The sequence below is a fragment of the Falco peregrinus genome, chromosome 1 (genome assembly GCF_023634155.1).
Source record: "Falco peregrinus isolate bFalPer1 chromosome 1, bFalPer1.pri, whole genome shotgun sequence".
NCBI classification, from domain to species: domain Eukaryota; kingdom Metazoa; phylum Chordata; class Aves; order Falconiformes; family Falconidae; genus Falco; species Falco peregrinus.
The window spans coordinates 109,505,001-109,518,732 of record NC_073721.1 but is presented as its reverse complement, the minus strand read 5'-3'; positions in this window follow the sequence as shown (position 1 = coordinate 109,518,732).

Here is a 13,732-nt window from a genome sequence, read left to right as displayed (position 1 = left end):
GATCTAAAGAGCTGAGTGTGATCGTGGGTGCTGACCAGAATTGCTTCTGGTTACAGTATTGGAAGTGAACGTGGCATTGCTATGGGAAGGTGTGAGGGTACAGAACAAATGCCTTTTTTTCTGGCCCAACTATCTAGCAACAACAGTGCTCTAGTAGAGAAACAGAGATTCAGCACAGAGGCTGGACAGTGCAGGCTGCAGAGCAGCATAAAGGGAGAGATTCAGTTCAATAACGCCAAACCACAGAACATAAACTACTCTAACCCAGGCAGAGAACCACAGATTCTCTCCTGCTGAGGGCCATTAATCTACTGATATTTTTTTATTCCAGATTCACGCAGAACACTCCTTTCTGGGATGAGGCTGGAGGAGTTGTGCTTGCTTAAGTTCTCTGCACAGAGAAAAATTTAGGCCACTACGTTTGTATCCCTGGCAGACAAAAATGCCTAGCAAAAATATGATACGTGGTAAGATTATTGATGGATCCTGACTGAAGGGCTGGATGACAGGCTCAGTACAAGCAGCATCTGCTCAGCTCCATGGTCTGGAAACCAGCCCTTAACCCTATTATTGTCCATGCTATAACTTTGTCTTTTTAGTTGAAGTTATTAAGACATCAGTGGCAAAATTAGCTGGTGTCCTTTAGACATTTCTTTGGCCTGGGTAGTCAAAGAAGCTTGCGCTGTCTTCATTCATGGACAAGCTTTCTCCCTGGCACCAGAGGCACAGTAGAGACAATGTCCAAGTAACTTTGACGCCAATGAAAATTTTGCTGGGAACTTGACTTGCAGATTTAAATCTTTTGCTGATTGCCTTAATTTCTGCAGCTGCTTCTGACATGCTGAAGAAAAAGTACTATCACTTTTGCTTGAAACTCTAGTAAGGATTGCCTGTGTTTAACTGATAGTACTCTACCCTACCAGAAACGATGTTGGACTTCATGGAGAGGCACCTTGCCAGCTGCTGGGGAACTCCTGCTTGCCACAGCGACGTTGTTCCCCAAGATAAGATACTGCCTTTAAAGGGTCAGTTTTCTGCAAAAGCATGATGACTCTAATTTTTGATATTGAGGTTGAAAAAAAAAGCATTTGAAAAATGTGCACATGCTGCAAGTTGGCAGGACCTGGTATTTTAGTCACAACTCATCACTAGCCAGCTGTGTCTGCAACTACTCTCTCTCAGAACTCAGTCACAGATTTCCCACTTTGCAGTTTATTATTAAATAAAGAAAAAGTAGTTGTACTTTAAGTGAGCCCCAAAACCTCTGGCATTAGAAAAAATGCAAATGGTGGGCCGCTGCAAATGATGTCGAGTACAAGTATTCTGGTAACAATTACTAATTCTCTGCATCACAAATAACAACTAACTTCAGTTCCCCTCCATGACTTCTACCTGTCCTTAAACTACTCATCATTCAGGAGGTAATTGCTGCTGTTCTCAGCAGTATTCAAGAAGTTTTAATACTTGCTTGATAGCCAGTCTAAGCAAGACGTAGTGACTTGGCCCCTTAATCTTCAAATAGCAACAAGAACCCTCGATTCATTAATCAAGGAACTGTTACTTAACTGAGGGCAGGAAGAAAGGAAAAAAAAAAAAGAAAAAAACCCACAAAACCAGACCTAGACCACGAACACAGCCACATCCTCAGGATAAGGAAAGTTTTCTGTCCCATCTCACTGTATGCCTCACAATGCTCTTTCTTGAAAGGCTGACTCCCCACGTGAGCCAACACTGATGCAGTAGGACACCCCTATGCTTGAAGCAGGGGAATGCTCACAGTAACTGTAACCGCTGCCCTCACTCTGCTTTGGCAACCCCACTGGAACCTTGCTCCTCCTTTTTTTCTCTGCTTTCTCTATCCCAAAACCCTAAGCAGCACAATAATCTTTATCACAGCCTGGGCAGGAGCAAACTACCTTGTTGTGTACTCTCAGTTCCTACTACAGCAACGCAGAACACAAACTGTAGCATCACAAAAATTAGGTTGTCAGACAAGTCTATTTCAAGCACAAACGGCTTAGTCCCAAGATAATATATATAAATATGTATACATATATGTCTGCATGCTTCTGCTGGTTGTAGTGAATGCCCTTTAATTCATTCTATCCTGTCATCTTTACATTTTTTGTTTTACACCTTCCAAGTCTGAAAGTGTTCATTGCTATTTGCATTTACATTTTTCACACTGATATGAATACTGAATATTAAAGCTGGTCAAAAGAACAGAAGAATTGCATTTTTCTCCCAAAATTTTAAAATTAGGACATCATGCTATTTCATTGGGAAAAAACCCACACAAAAACCAAAAAACCCACCCACAAAAAAATCCCCAAACTTTACTATTTATCATTAATTTGTTAAAGTCTTACAGAATTAGTTTTTTCCCAGCTGGTACTGCAGTTTGGACTTCTTCACAATCTATTTTAGCCCTTAATTTAAGACAATAACTTGTCTCAGTTCAATACTAAACCGTGGAAGAGGTATTTCTGTATCTTATCCTATAGACTCATTTACAGCCACTATGTCCACTTTAGAAGAGGACACAAGCCTTCATTATCAGCCATCAAATGCTAAACCCAGTACTTTTATTGTTTCAACAATAAAAACTCCCACCTATCACATTGGGAATAAAATTGAAGCAAAATCTTGTACTGTAAGTTTCCTGTCCACCATAGTCTGCTACCATCCCTTGTCACAGATAATCAGATCATAACATTTTGTAGTTTAAGGATAGAATTTTTTTGAGTACATTGTTCCAAATGCCTTCCATAGTCCCCTCTTCTCCCCTGCTCACCCCACTCCCCAGAAGACTTGTAAACTACAAGTCTTGCTCCGCAGGTTCAGCCTGTTCCCCATGTTCTATTACATTACTTGTTTTTCCAGGGTTGTTTATTCCTTTTGTATGATAATAAAATCTGGCCTGGAATTTCATACATAAACTTAGGTCAGAATCACTGTGTCTTTAGCCTTCTAACTGAAAGGTATGGAATTTTTTTCCTGAAACAAGGGTAATATACCAAAAAATGTTGAAATAAAGGTTAAAAATATTAAAAGCAGCATATCCGTGAAAATGAAAAAGTAAACGACAGCTCACAAATCATTTCATGAAACACTGAATCAATATTTCTTTCTTTAAAACTGAAAGAGGGTAGACTTAGATTAGGAATAAATTCTTCACAATGAGGATGGCAAGGTCCTAGCGCAGGTTGCCCAAAGAAGTTGTGCATCCCCCATCCCTGGAAGCGTCCAGGACCAGGCTGGATGTGGCTTTGAGCAAACTGATCTATGGGAAGGTGCCCTGCCCATGGCAGAGGGGGGGGTGGAACTAGATGATCTTTAAGGTCCCTTCCAACCCCAACCATTCTGTGATTCTTAGAAACGTTACGTTTACAGACGCTTCACAGACATTAGTTAAACCTCCCAACAGCCCAAAATAGTATGTACCAGCTGTTGTACCAGCTGGGGGACCAGAGGAACAGCAAGTGGCATGTCCTAAACTACAAAGCCAAACCATGTCAGAGGGAAAATGAAACCGCCAAAGAGCTTGACCTCTACAGCCCTGCACAAGCCACTGGAGCAGGTCCTGTCATACCTCCTAAAATTTTGTCCTGAGGAAATGGGAGCTGTACTGATTTTGTAATATTTCTGCCCAAGTTTTTTGAATATTGGATATATTGACAGATTTGTAAATGCTGACACTAGGAAGAACTTCTGTCAAGCTCCTCCCTGGCATCCTGCATAACAAAGGCCAGAGTACCCATCTTTTTTAAGATGTATAATTAGGAAAGGTTTCAACATAACCATATCTCCATCTCCAGCCACTGAATATCCATCAGTCTTACTCATCATCCCCAATTGTGATGGTATTGTGTCTTTCATAAAGCTACTACTCATGCTGAATTTTTCTGTGCAATGTCACTTTTTCACTCCATGGGTTAAAAAGAATGAAACTGAGACCTCCATCCTGTCTTCTCAATCTCCAAAGTCTTTAGGCAAAAAGAAACAGCAGTGTTAACACTAACAAAATGAACGAGCCCCGAAAACTGTGAAGTGACATAAACCTCATACATTCTGTTGATTTACTGTTTGTCATTTGCCAGTGGTGCAAGCTTATGATATTAATATAACTGATTTTTACTAGGCTTGCACTTCAAAATGAAACTCTTGAGGCAGGATATCCATTTTCAGTAGTGTTGCTGAGGAAAGGTGGGTAAGTACACTCACCCACAGACGAAAGACAGCCTGCTCCCAGCTTACTGCCTTCCGATGTTTTCTAGCAGGTTTATACACATGCTCCTTGCATGTCAAGTCTGACAATACAGCGGGAGAGGGAGTCCCTTTTAATTTATGATGTGATCTAGTGTAAAATCTTGGGTTTGTATATAGGTTCTATTGTAAAGATATGAGAATTTTCTATTTATGCAAGTAAACTAAAGACATTTCACATCAGCTGATACTTCCACTCTTAAACACACTTCTGTGCAATTCACTCTGAGCTGACGTACATATATACAGCACTGATATACAAATTGGGGACTCCAAATATATTGCCACAATATTTTTTGGATTAAAAAGTATAAAAATCATATTAGTAGACATTAGCCCTTCCTAACTATATTTAGATATTAGGGTGACATCAAGTTGCTATATTTCTCAGTGAGGCAAAACTTCTTTCATAGCAGTCAGAACTTTGCTCGAGTAAAGCTCAAATGATTAAAAGTCTAAGAAGAAACAACACACACTGAAGGTTTGTAAGCAACATATCAGTCACTAATTGGCAGCTCGTAGGAACTTACAGTTGCCAGGGCAGGTTGGACTCTACTTGCCCACACAATAGGCCAACGTCAGCTGCTTTAAAGCAAGGAGCAAGAAAACTCACAATGAAGAGATAAGGAACAATCTACCCCTGCCTTTGAGGCCTCATCCCAACTCCTCTCAGACACCCATGCTGCTGTTGGAAAGCACTTTGGCTAAACCCTGCGTATTTAAGGTCATGCAAGTTGACACAAGTTGCCAGACCATCCAAGTGATCTAGTAGCGAAGGACAGGCTCCAGGCATGCACACAGTTTGCTTCCTTATGCTGTAACTCACTAATCTGAAAACTCTCCGTGAATGCCCAACCCCACAAACAGAAGACTCCAAAAAAGCCAGTACAGCCTCTCACCCTTATAACATGCTGCATTTAGAAAGAAATTCCATAAACTACGGTTTAGTCTACCCAGTGAGATCAGATGCCCTTGAATATCACTGGTCTCACAGCAAAAAATTATTTTATTAACCAGTGAAATGCTTTGCTTTTAGTAATACATCTGGTACAATCCTTTTCTAAGAGACTAAAACTTTAAACAAGCCAGCAAGTCCCAGAAAGTTCAATGGCAATTGAATTTGTGTGTCGTATCACAAGCTGTGTGGTCTTTGCTTTTCTTACAGAATCATTAGTTAACCTGTTTTCTTTTCCAGTTCAGTATACAGTTGTTTCTTTGAAATTGATATAGGTCCTCACCTTTACCTACACAAAACAAAATGCACCTAATACTATGCAGCAGTTTGCACTGCTTTACATCCAAAAGATTACCATTAAAAATTATTCTATTAAAAGACATTACCAGAGAAGTAAAAGGGGGAAAGCATGTCAAATAAAGCATGTAAAGCAAATAAAAAACCCAGGAAGCCTTACAAACTCCTAAACTGCAAGTTCTAAATGCAATCAGCCAGCATTCAAATGGCATTAGCAAGGAAAAAGAAAACAACCCTGAGCAGCACTGTTCTCCTGAAAGGAGTAGGGAAGTTAAGTCTGGTTTTCATGGTTAAAGGGAAAGAAGTTGGGCCTTCCCCTGGGAGCTGCTGGGATATGGTCACCACCAACAGATATAACACCAAGATCCACAGAAGTCCCGTTAACAAGCCAATGCGTCACTGCTTCCCACATCTTGTCTGTTAGCTTATCGAGCATAGGGGTTGCACTCTGTCTGAGTGCCACAAATCACTAGCTAAAATAGTTCTGCCTCTTCAAAGAGGAAGGAAGAAGATTGGGGAGTGGGGGGTGTGCAAGAGGGAGGAGACATGCTTAAAGTGATTTACGACCCCCCTTCGAGAACAAGCCAGAAGTGGGCAAGGTTTTTTTGCACCTGGACCATTATGAGGCAACAAGGATGATCTCTCAAGGAGCAGAAGACATTCAAATGTACAAGTCAAAGACTAGGATAATTCAATCTTCCCTAGGATCAGCTCAGCTTAAAGAAAAGAAAAATTCTGGGAAAAATATACATCTCCTCTCTCTTTCACAGAGTAAAAGGGAAAGGAGATTAGAAAACAAGAGGTCTTGTGTATTCAAAGTGCTAATTCAGAACTTCTTTCTCTAAGGCACTCATGAAACATTTTAATTGTCTGACTTTGCATTCAAAAACCTTGTTTGCAACTCTTAATTGCAGGCAGCTTTGAACAAATAATTGAAATGCATGGCTTGTGGGGCCTGCTTAAACAATTATAATGTGCTTTGCCAATAGGTGCTTTGTCCCATTCTTCTCCCTCCACCTTTTTCATAACGAAAACGAGCTAGCATGATATTTGGAGCAAAGTTAAAACCTTGCTAATTTGCAGCACTGAGATCTGGGACTGTGACAGTGGCCGTACCTGTACAACTGCTTGTATCAGCAAAAAATGCACTAATAGTTTAACTGAATGCAAAGAAGACCTTTTCATTTTCTGCTGAGAGCAACCCACTGGGATATTCTTTTCTAAATACAAATCCTTCATATGTCTGTTAGTTTTGCATTTCCTAAGATTTATGGAGCTATTTTCCTGAAAATTCCCTTTGTATGATTTAAGTAGAGGCTCTCACAAGTATATACAATCTTTCCAAGCAGAGTTTGAAAAATAATTTGAATAAAACTGTATCCTGTTCAGAAAACACAAATTATTTTGGCATGGTGTAGTCAAAACTGTTCTCGGCAACTTACTGTGTTCCTAAAGCTGTAATAATCTGCAAAAGAGTGTATTAATGATGAATTCACATTTATCCTTATCCAGAAAATACAAATCCGCTCATGCCCGTCTCTGAAGTTAAAAGTGCCTTTGTGAGAAAAGTGAAATTGGTTCAGGTCAGATTATTCAGTCATAACCTAAAATGGTCTCCTGTTATACTGCTCTGTTTTTCCTCTATTGGAAAGCACCTTACCTGTTTATATCTGAATGTGGTATATGATTCTCATGTTGATGTCTAAACATGTGACATTTAATCCAGGTCTGGGAATGATTAAGCATAGTTAATACACCATTTTACCTCAGACACTTGTTGGTGCTGGGTGCAGACAGGACAGAGGCTCTGAATTGGTTCTTAGAATATTCTTTTCACTTAAATCTGTTGAATTGTTAATGTGCTGACATGCAGTGATGAGTAACATATTTAGCAACTGCGATTACTACATTTGCCAAAACCAGGACTGCATCATGTGTTTCAAAGAGAGAGGAGAGCAATTAATTAGGTGCTCACTCCCTTTTAATGCAGTTTCCCTACGACATTTAGACTCTTAGCTGGGCACAGGCAGCTTGGACACCTGATCACAGTCACTCAGCTTCCTTCACCTCCGAGCACAGGTCCTGGCCTTCAGCAAACAGAACTTAAATCCTTGAGTTTCCAGATAAAAACATCAAATCTAATTTAATGAAAAAAAACAAACTGTAACTGTAAATAAAATTTAATCAAAATCTAATCTAATCAAATCAGGCTACTAAGAGCTGTTCTAGCTGAACTCCAGAAGCTGGAAAAGCTGCAAGAATTTTAAACAGCACAGAGACATGTACCATTCAACCGTCTGCCAGTACAAGGTAAAGACCTTCTATTGCTATTGCTCCTAGCTAACATGCTAAAAAAAACAGTAAAGAAGCTTTCTGTAGGCCCAGTTTTGTACTTCTTGCAGTAGAATCCACTGTGCAAAAAGCCCCTTATCTTGTTATCCCGCTGGTATTAAACAACATGAAAAGGATTCAGAACCTGACAGGATTAGACCATTAACATTTTCACAAGTAAACTTCACTGAGACTTTAGACATGTAAGCCAGTTTGGTTTTTATCTCCAGTGCCACCGTTTCAGTCTAAATAAATACCTTCTGAATATCTTGGCATAAAGAACCAACTCTATTTACAAGCATAGGTATAACTTCCTTCAGTTATAAGAAATTTGCACATATGCATTAACAAAATTTAAGCCTAAATTTATAAATCACCATGCAAGTTTATGGGGTCACATAACAGTTTTGTGATAATTATAATAAATGCAAGCTCTGGTAGGAGTTTAATAACTCATTCCGAAAATGCTTCCCATGTTCACTACCCATTTCATTGGTTACTCCCATCAATAACCCCACTAACATAAAAACAAGGTCAGCCAAGCAACCAAAAGACTGAAAAAAGTGAAGATCAAATTCTTACAAGCACACCAGGGCCTGATAATTCAGTTTCAGAGTGCAGACAATAACAAAACCAGAAAATGGCCCAACTGGAACCCATTCTCCTAATAAAGTCAGCAACGGAACAAAACTAACCCACAGTTATTCACTCTGTGATTTTCATAGTGTGTCATGCAATATGGGTCTGTCAATGTGGCATTTCATTTGCAGTTTAATCAGCCAACCTGGGGCACACTATGAACAAAGTAGCAATCATCCCCCTCCCCCATAAGTACTGTAATGGCATCATTTCCATAACAAACTCATCCTTCACCAGCATGGGATCTGGATATTTGAATTCTCTCTCAAAACACAGCCAGTTCTCAGAGCCAACTATATGAACATGCAACTCTGCAGCAAGTCATGAGAAATACTTTCATAAAATTTTGCCATTAGTCACTAGGCAAAGGACTGTGACTATTAAATTCAGAGTTTCACTGTGATGCAGGTTGCATTGGTCAGTGAAAGCTATGACTCCGAAAAAGAAACTAAGATTTAACAAATGCTTTAGGAGAGAATCTGGGTGCGAGTTCCTGGGTGTTGTAAGTCTACTGAAATAAATACAGTTAATGCTAGCAGAGGTCTGGTCTCCACATGTTCATTAATGGCATCTTTCTGTATTTGCTATCTGTATTTTAATACATTGCATTTAGATTGTGTTTTCTCACAGACAAAATAAAATAGAAATTTCTCTGTCCCAAGACAGCAGGACAGCCACACATACTAATATATAGCTTAGAAAGTGCATTTCCACTGTAGGAGAAAACCTTGCCATAGTAAACTGGGCAAATAAGGGATTACGTTACAGAGCTGTGATAGAAAACTACTGTGTGGAGGTATTTTGTGAGAAGAAGCACGGCAATAACCTGTATTCTCAGATTCCCTTCCAAGGTCCATCCTTGATCCTGTGAATCAAGCCCACTGGAGGGAATTCCTGCTGAAACCTAGAGCTGTGCATTCAGAAAGCACAGGCTGTACAGTTGCGTGAACAGACAAGCATTTTTTTCACCTAATAAAAGCATTGTTTAAAAGTTAAGCTGGCTAAATATATTAGGTGAAAGCATAAAATATTTACCATATGAATTGCTTGGTACAGACCCAAATTTTGAAAATTGTTTAGTGGACAATTTCCCGTGAAATAACTGCAATTCCACACAGGTAATTTAGTCCCACAGTTACATCTGTGCATGCCATTTTGAGCATTTGGGCCTCCCATTTCCTTGTCAGTTCCTCCAAGCATTGAGAAAACACCTCACTGCCAAAGTTCAAGAGCATAACATGTAAAAGAGGGGACTACACCTGGCTAGACTTTGCTAGCTTCTTTTACGGAGGAAAAAAGGAGAAAACCTGAGGGGGGGTGGGGGTGGGTGGTGAGAAGAAGGAAAGGGACAGAATTCTATCCCTGCAGCTGCTTAGTGATGCAAAGTCCCTGGCTGAACTCAGGAGATGGGAGCAGCAGAGTTAAGCAAGCAGTTCTGGGAGCAGCAGAGCCAACAAACTCATCCAGAAATTCATCTGTCTTAAGAGCTGGGCATCCTCTGGATTCTTTGCTGATTTTTGGAGCTTACTCAAAGTTCTTACTTGCAGTTTGGAGCTTACTGACTGGACCTTAGTGACACTGTTAATAGGGTTTGCTTCCTGTTTTCAAAAAGCTTACAGACCTTCAGTCTCTCAGCTCAGATTCGATGGGCATTGACCCACAGATCTGAATTTTACAAGGGAAGTACACTGATAGGCAAGGAGAGAATGACATATTCACAGCCGAAAAAACCACTTATTTCCTTAGAAAACCAGACTAAAAGAAGAAAGGATAGCAAATCAGAGGTTATGCTGAAAGACCTCTCTTCTCCAGTCAGCATGCCTCCTCTGCTCACATTCTGCAGCCTTGACTATTGGTGTAACTCAGTATCTCTGCACAAATCTCATTTGTGACAAATGCGACAACCCATCCGTTACTATCAGTAAAGCTTTTCTATCAGGTGATAGGTTGGGTCACCACTGCATGCAAAATATTTTTCTGTAGGATTAGCTTAGTTTAGGTTCAACATATGTAAATTAATTATTCCAATAGAATTTGTATTGCTAATAAAACAACCACTGCATTAGTTTCAGGACACCTGATCTCTAATTACAATATGACTCAAGACCCTTTCTTTTGATTTATAAGGTGCATATCAACTATACTTTTCTGTGCAAATATTTCACTCATCTTTTGTGCTTTATCTAGTATTCCAGCTACCTAGTAGCCAAAATAGTTCTGCTGAGAAATGTCTGAATCTTGCAAAAGCTTGTAATTACACATGAAAAAAATAAGTACTTTTATGGCACTGATGAAACATTTATCTAAAATAATTTGAAGCATTTGAAGATTTTTAGGCCACCTAATATCTTAGAACAGGAAATAATAAAAATATTTGCTTTATCAAAGAATTTAAACTAAGTTCTCTTCCAAGTGAAACTTTGCATGCCACACCGAAGAAATTTTAAAGTGTAGAAGGGAGGAAAAAAAAAAGCAGGCATCTTTACATTAGAGCAAGATCACGTTTCAACTAGACATTTTCAGGAAGCAAAATGGGGTGAGCTCAGCCTGAGAATCATATTGCTGAAGAGTGAATTTCAGTAGAACCAACTGAATAAAATAAATCAATAATGTATCTCCAAACCACAAGAAAAATTAGTATCTTGATTTGGATTTGGGCATGTAGTGGGATACAATACATTCATGCCAAAGCAAATTTCTAAAACAATTTTATATATGCAGCTGATAAAAAGAAACCCACTGTACCTTGCAAAATTACATTAACAGAGCAGAAAAGAAAAGCAGGGTGACAAGTGCAAGCAGAAAGCAAGCAATGGTCAGCTGACTGGCCTAATTGCCAGCTTTCAGTCCCATTCATGCATGCTGCAGTTGTTTCAAAATTGCATGAATTGACAGTGCTCTTTTAGATTTCTCAAAAAATAGGTTTGGAATGAAAATGCCAACAGTTATTACAGCTCAGGTGCCTGAAGCAACAGAATTATTGCTGAGGTGTTTAAGTGGCATGTGAGTTTCTGTTTTATTTTCATAGAGAAGTATGATTTTTGAAGTAACTGCTGCAATTGATGTGCAAATTTTGACACATTTTGTATGACAAGTGACTAGCCCAGTGGTACATCTGCAGATCAATAATAGTACATCTCAGTTACCTGACTAGTGGGTGTTTGGAAGGAGAAGGGAAAGGTTTGCAATCATGCCCAGCAGCTAAACGCTTCCCAGAGGCTTTTCCTCTCTACATTATTGAGCACCTGAACTGTTTTTATGGAACAAACTCAGATAGTATTGGCAATTCCCTGGTGTGAAAGGTTGAGGTGCATAAAAGCAGAAGTCAGAAATATATGGCTGCACTGATTTTAAAACATTCACAGATGACCTAATACTTTCCATATTCCAATGGGATATGATTTTCAATTCAATCTAATATGCAACCCCAAGTATTTCAGAAAAGTGGCTTTAGTTCCACCAAAATTCTCTGGAGATGTAAAGGCACCCACCTCAAACTGATTTTTCAGTTTTGGCTGCTTCAAAACAAAGGCATAGATACCCAAGCCCCCTTGTACTTATTAGGAAACAAAGTACTGAAAAAATATATCCTGAGCAAGAACAATAAGATACAGTCTTTGGACATGTAGTGCAAATGCCAAATTATTCCTCTTTCTAGAGAAGCCTTCTGGAATATTGGAAGCCCAAAGAATGCTTGATACTTTGCATTATAGAGTTTCTGCTTTCTTCCTCATGGGTATCTTCCCCTGAAAGGCCAGAAAGAATGTAGAAACTATCAAAAAACCTCTTTATCTCAAATATTATTATTTTTTTTCCCTGCAAAGGGAAGGAGGTAAAAATCTATGGAAATTGCAACAGGCTTCCTATGTAAAATGCTATGCAATTTTCTCTGCTAACATTTTTAAAACACAGAAATTTACTGAAATATCTTGGAACGCCTCTATGAAAAGCAGATATACACATGACCAATTCAAAGCAGTTAAAAAATAAGACCATACCTAGTCTGTTTTTCACAATGTTCCCAATTAAAAAAAAATTATAAAAATTGAAACATTTTAAATACATTCATCTCAACAATGTATTTTATGAAAGCAAATAATTATTATGTTACCAAAATGAGAAAGGTTATACCTGTCAAAATATCTTAGCAGAATAAAAGATTTATTTTTTTTACCTGATGATTTACTGCAATTTCATATCAGCCAGAAAAGGAAAAAGGGGGTTAATCAGGTCAGCTGGTGCAGAAGGTTTGAATACCAGTCTCTGATTTTATGGGAACTGCTGGCAAATGACTGGCTAAGTCATAAGAGACACAATTACCTGGTGCTATAGTCAGGGCTATGGCACAAGGGAAATAAAAGGATTCCACCTTCTTCTGACTTCAACAATGCAGTGTTCATTCACTTCAGAGGTTTATTCACTTCATTCAGATAATGAATACAAGCACAGCTGAATTAATCCTTTTTAATTTAGCACTATACCTGTGAAACAGCACAGGCAAGGACAGAGTTGAGCTGAAGGACAACAGTATGAACTTAAATGTAAAATGACACAATTTATTTGTCCCTAACTATAGTTCTAGTCTACCTAGAAGCAGCACAGTAAATTCTCTTACTTTCCACTCAATAAAGTGCTTTGTAGAAGGGTTTTATAACATCACCTTTGAAGCCTGTTCATCTTTGTTGCTTCTCACTCTTCAGCCTTTCTAGCCCAACCTTTCCATATAGTTTTATTAGGAAACAATTTATAGTATTATCATCAATAATTCTTTCTGTACCACTGGAAATATGCACAAAGATTTACAAAACTGATAAGGCAAGTTCCTGCTTCAAGGGCCTGTTAGTTGCTCAAGTCTTTATATGTATTACACTAATACACCTTATTGCAGGTTTTTAAAATGAATTATTAAGGAAGCTCAAAGTGAAACAGAGAAATTATCAAGAAACACCTACCTACAGATCCTAAATAAGAATAAAAGACCAGTTTGTTCTGACAATAGTGTCCAAAAATCCTTAGTTTTCAAGGAATATCTAAAACATTATTACCTTTAGCTCAGTTCTAATTTACTGATATCAAAGTTCGCAGCACCTGGAGCAAAATGTGCAGCGCAATACAACTAAAACAAAGAGTTTCAAACCATCCACACAAGAGAACTGGCATTCTGTCATCTCACAGTGAAAAGAAAGAAAAAGGGTTTCTCAAATTTACTGTTATGAATAAGCCCCTCTTTCCCCCCTGCAATTC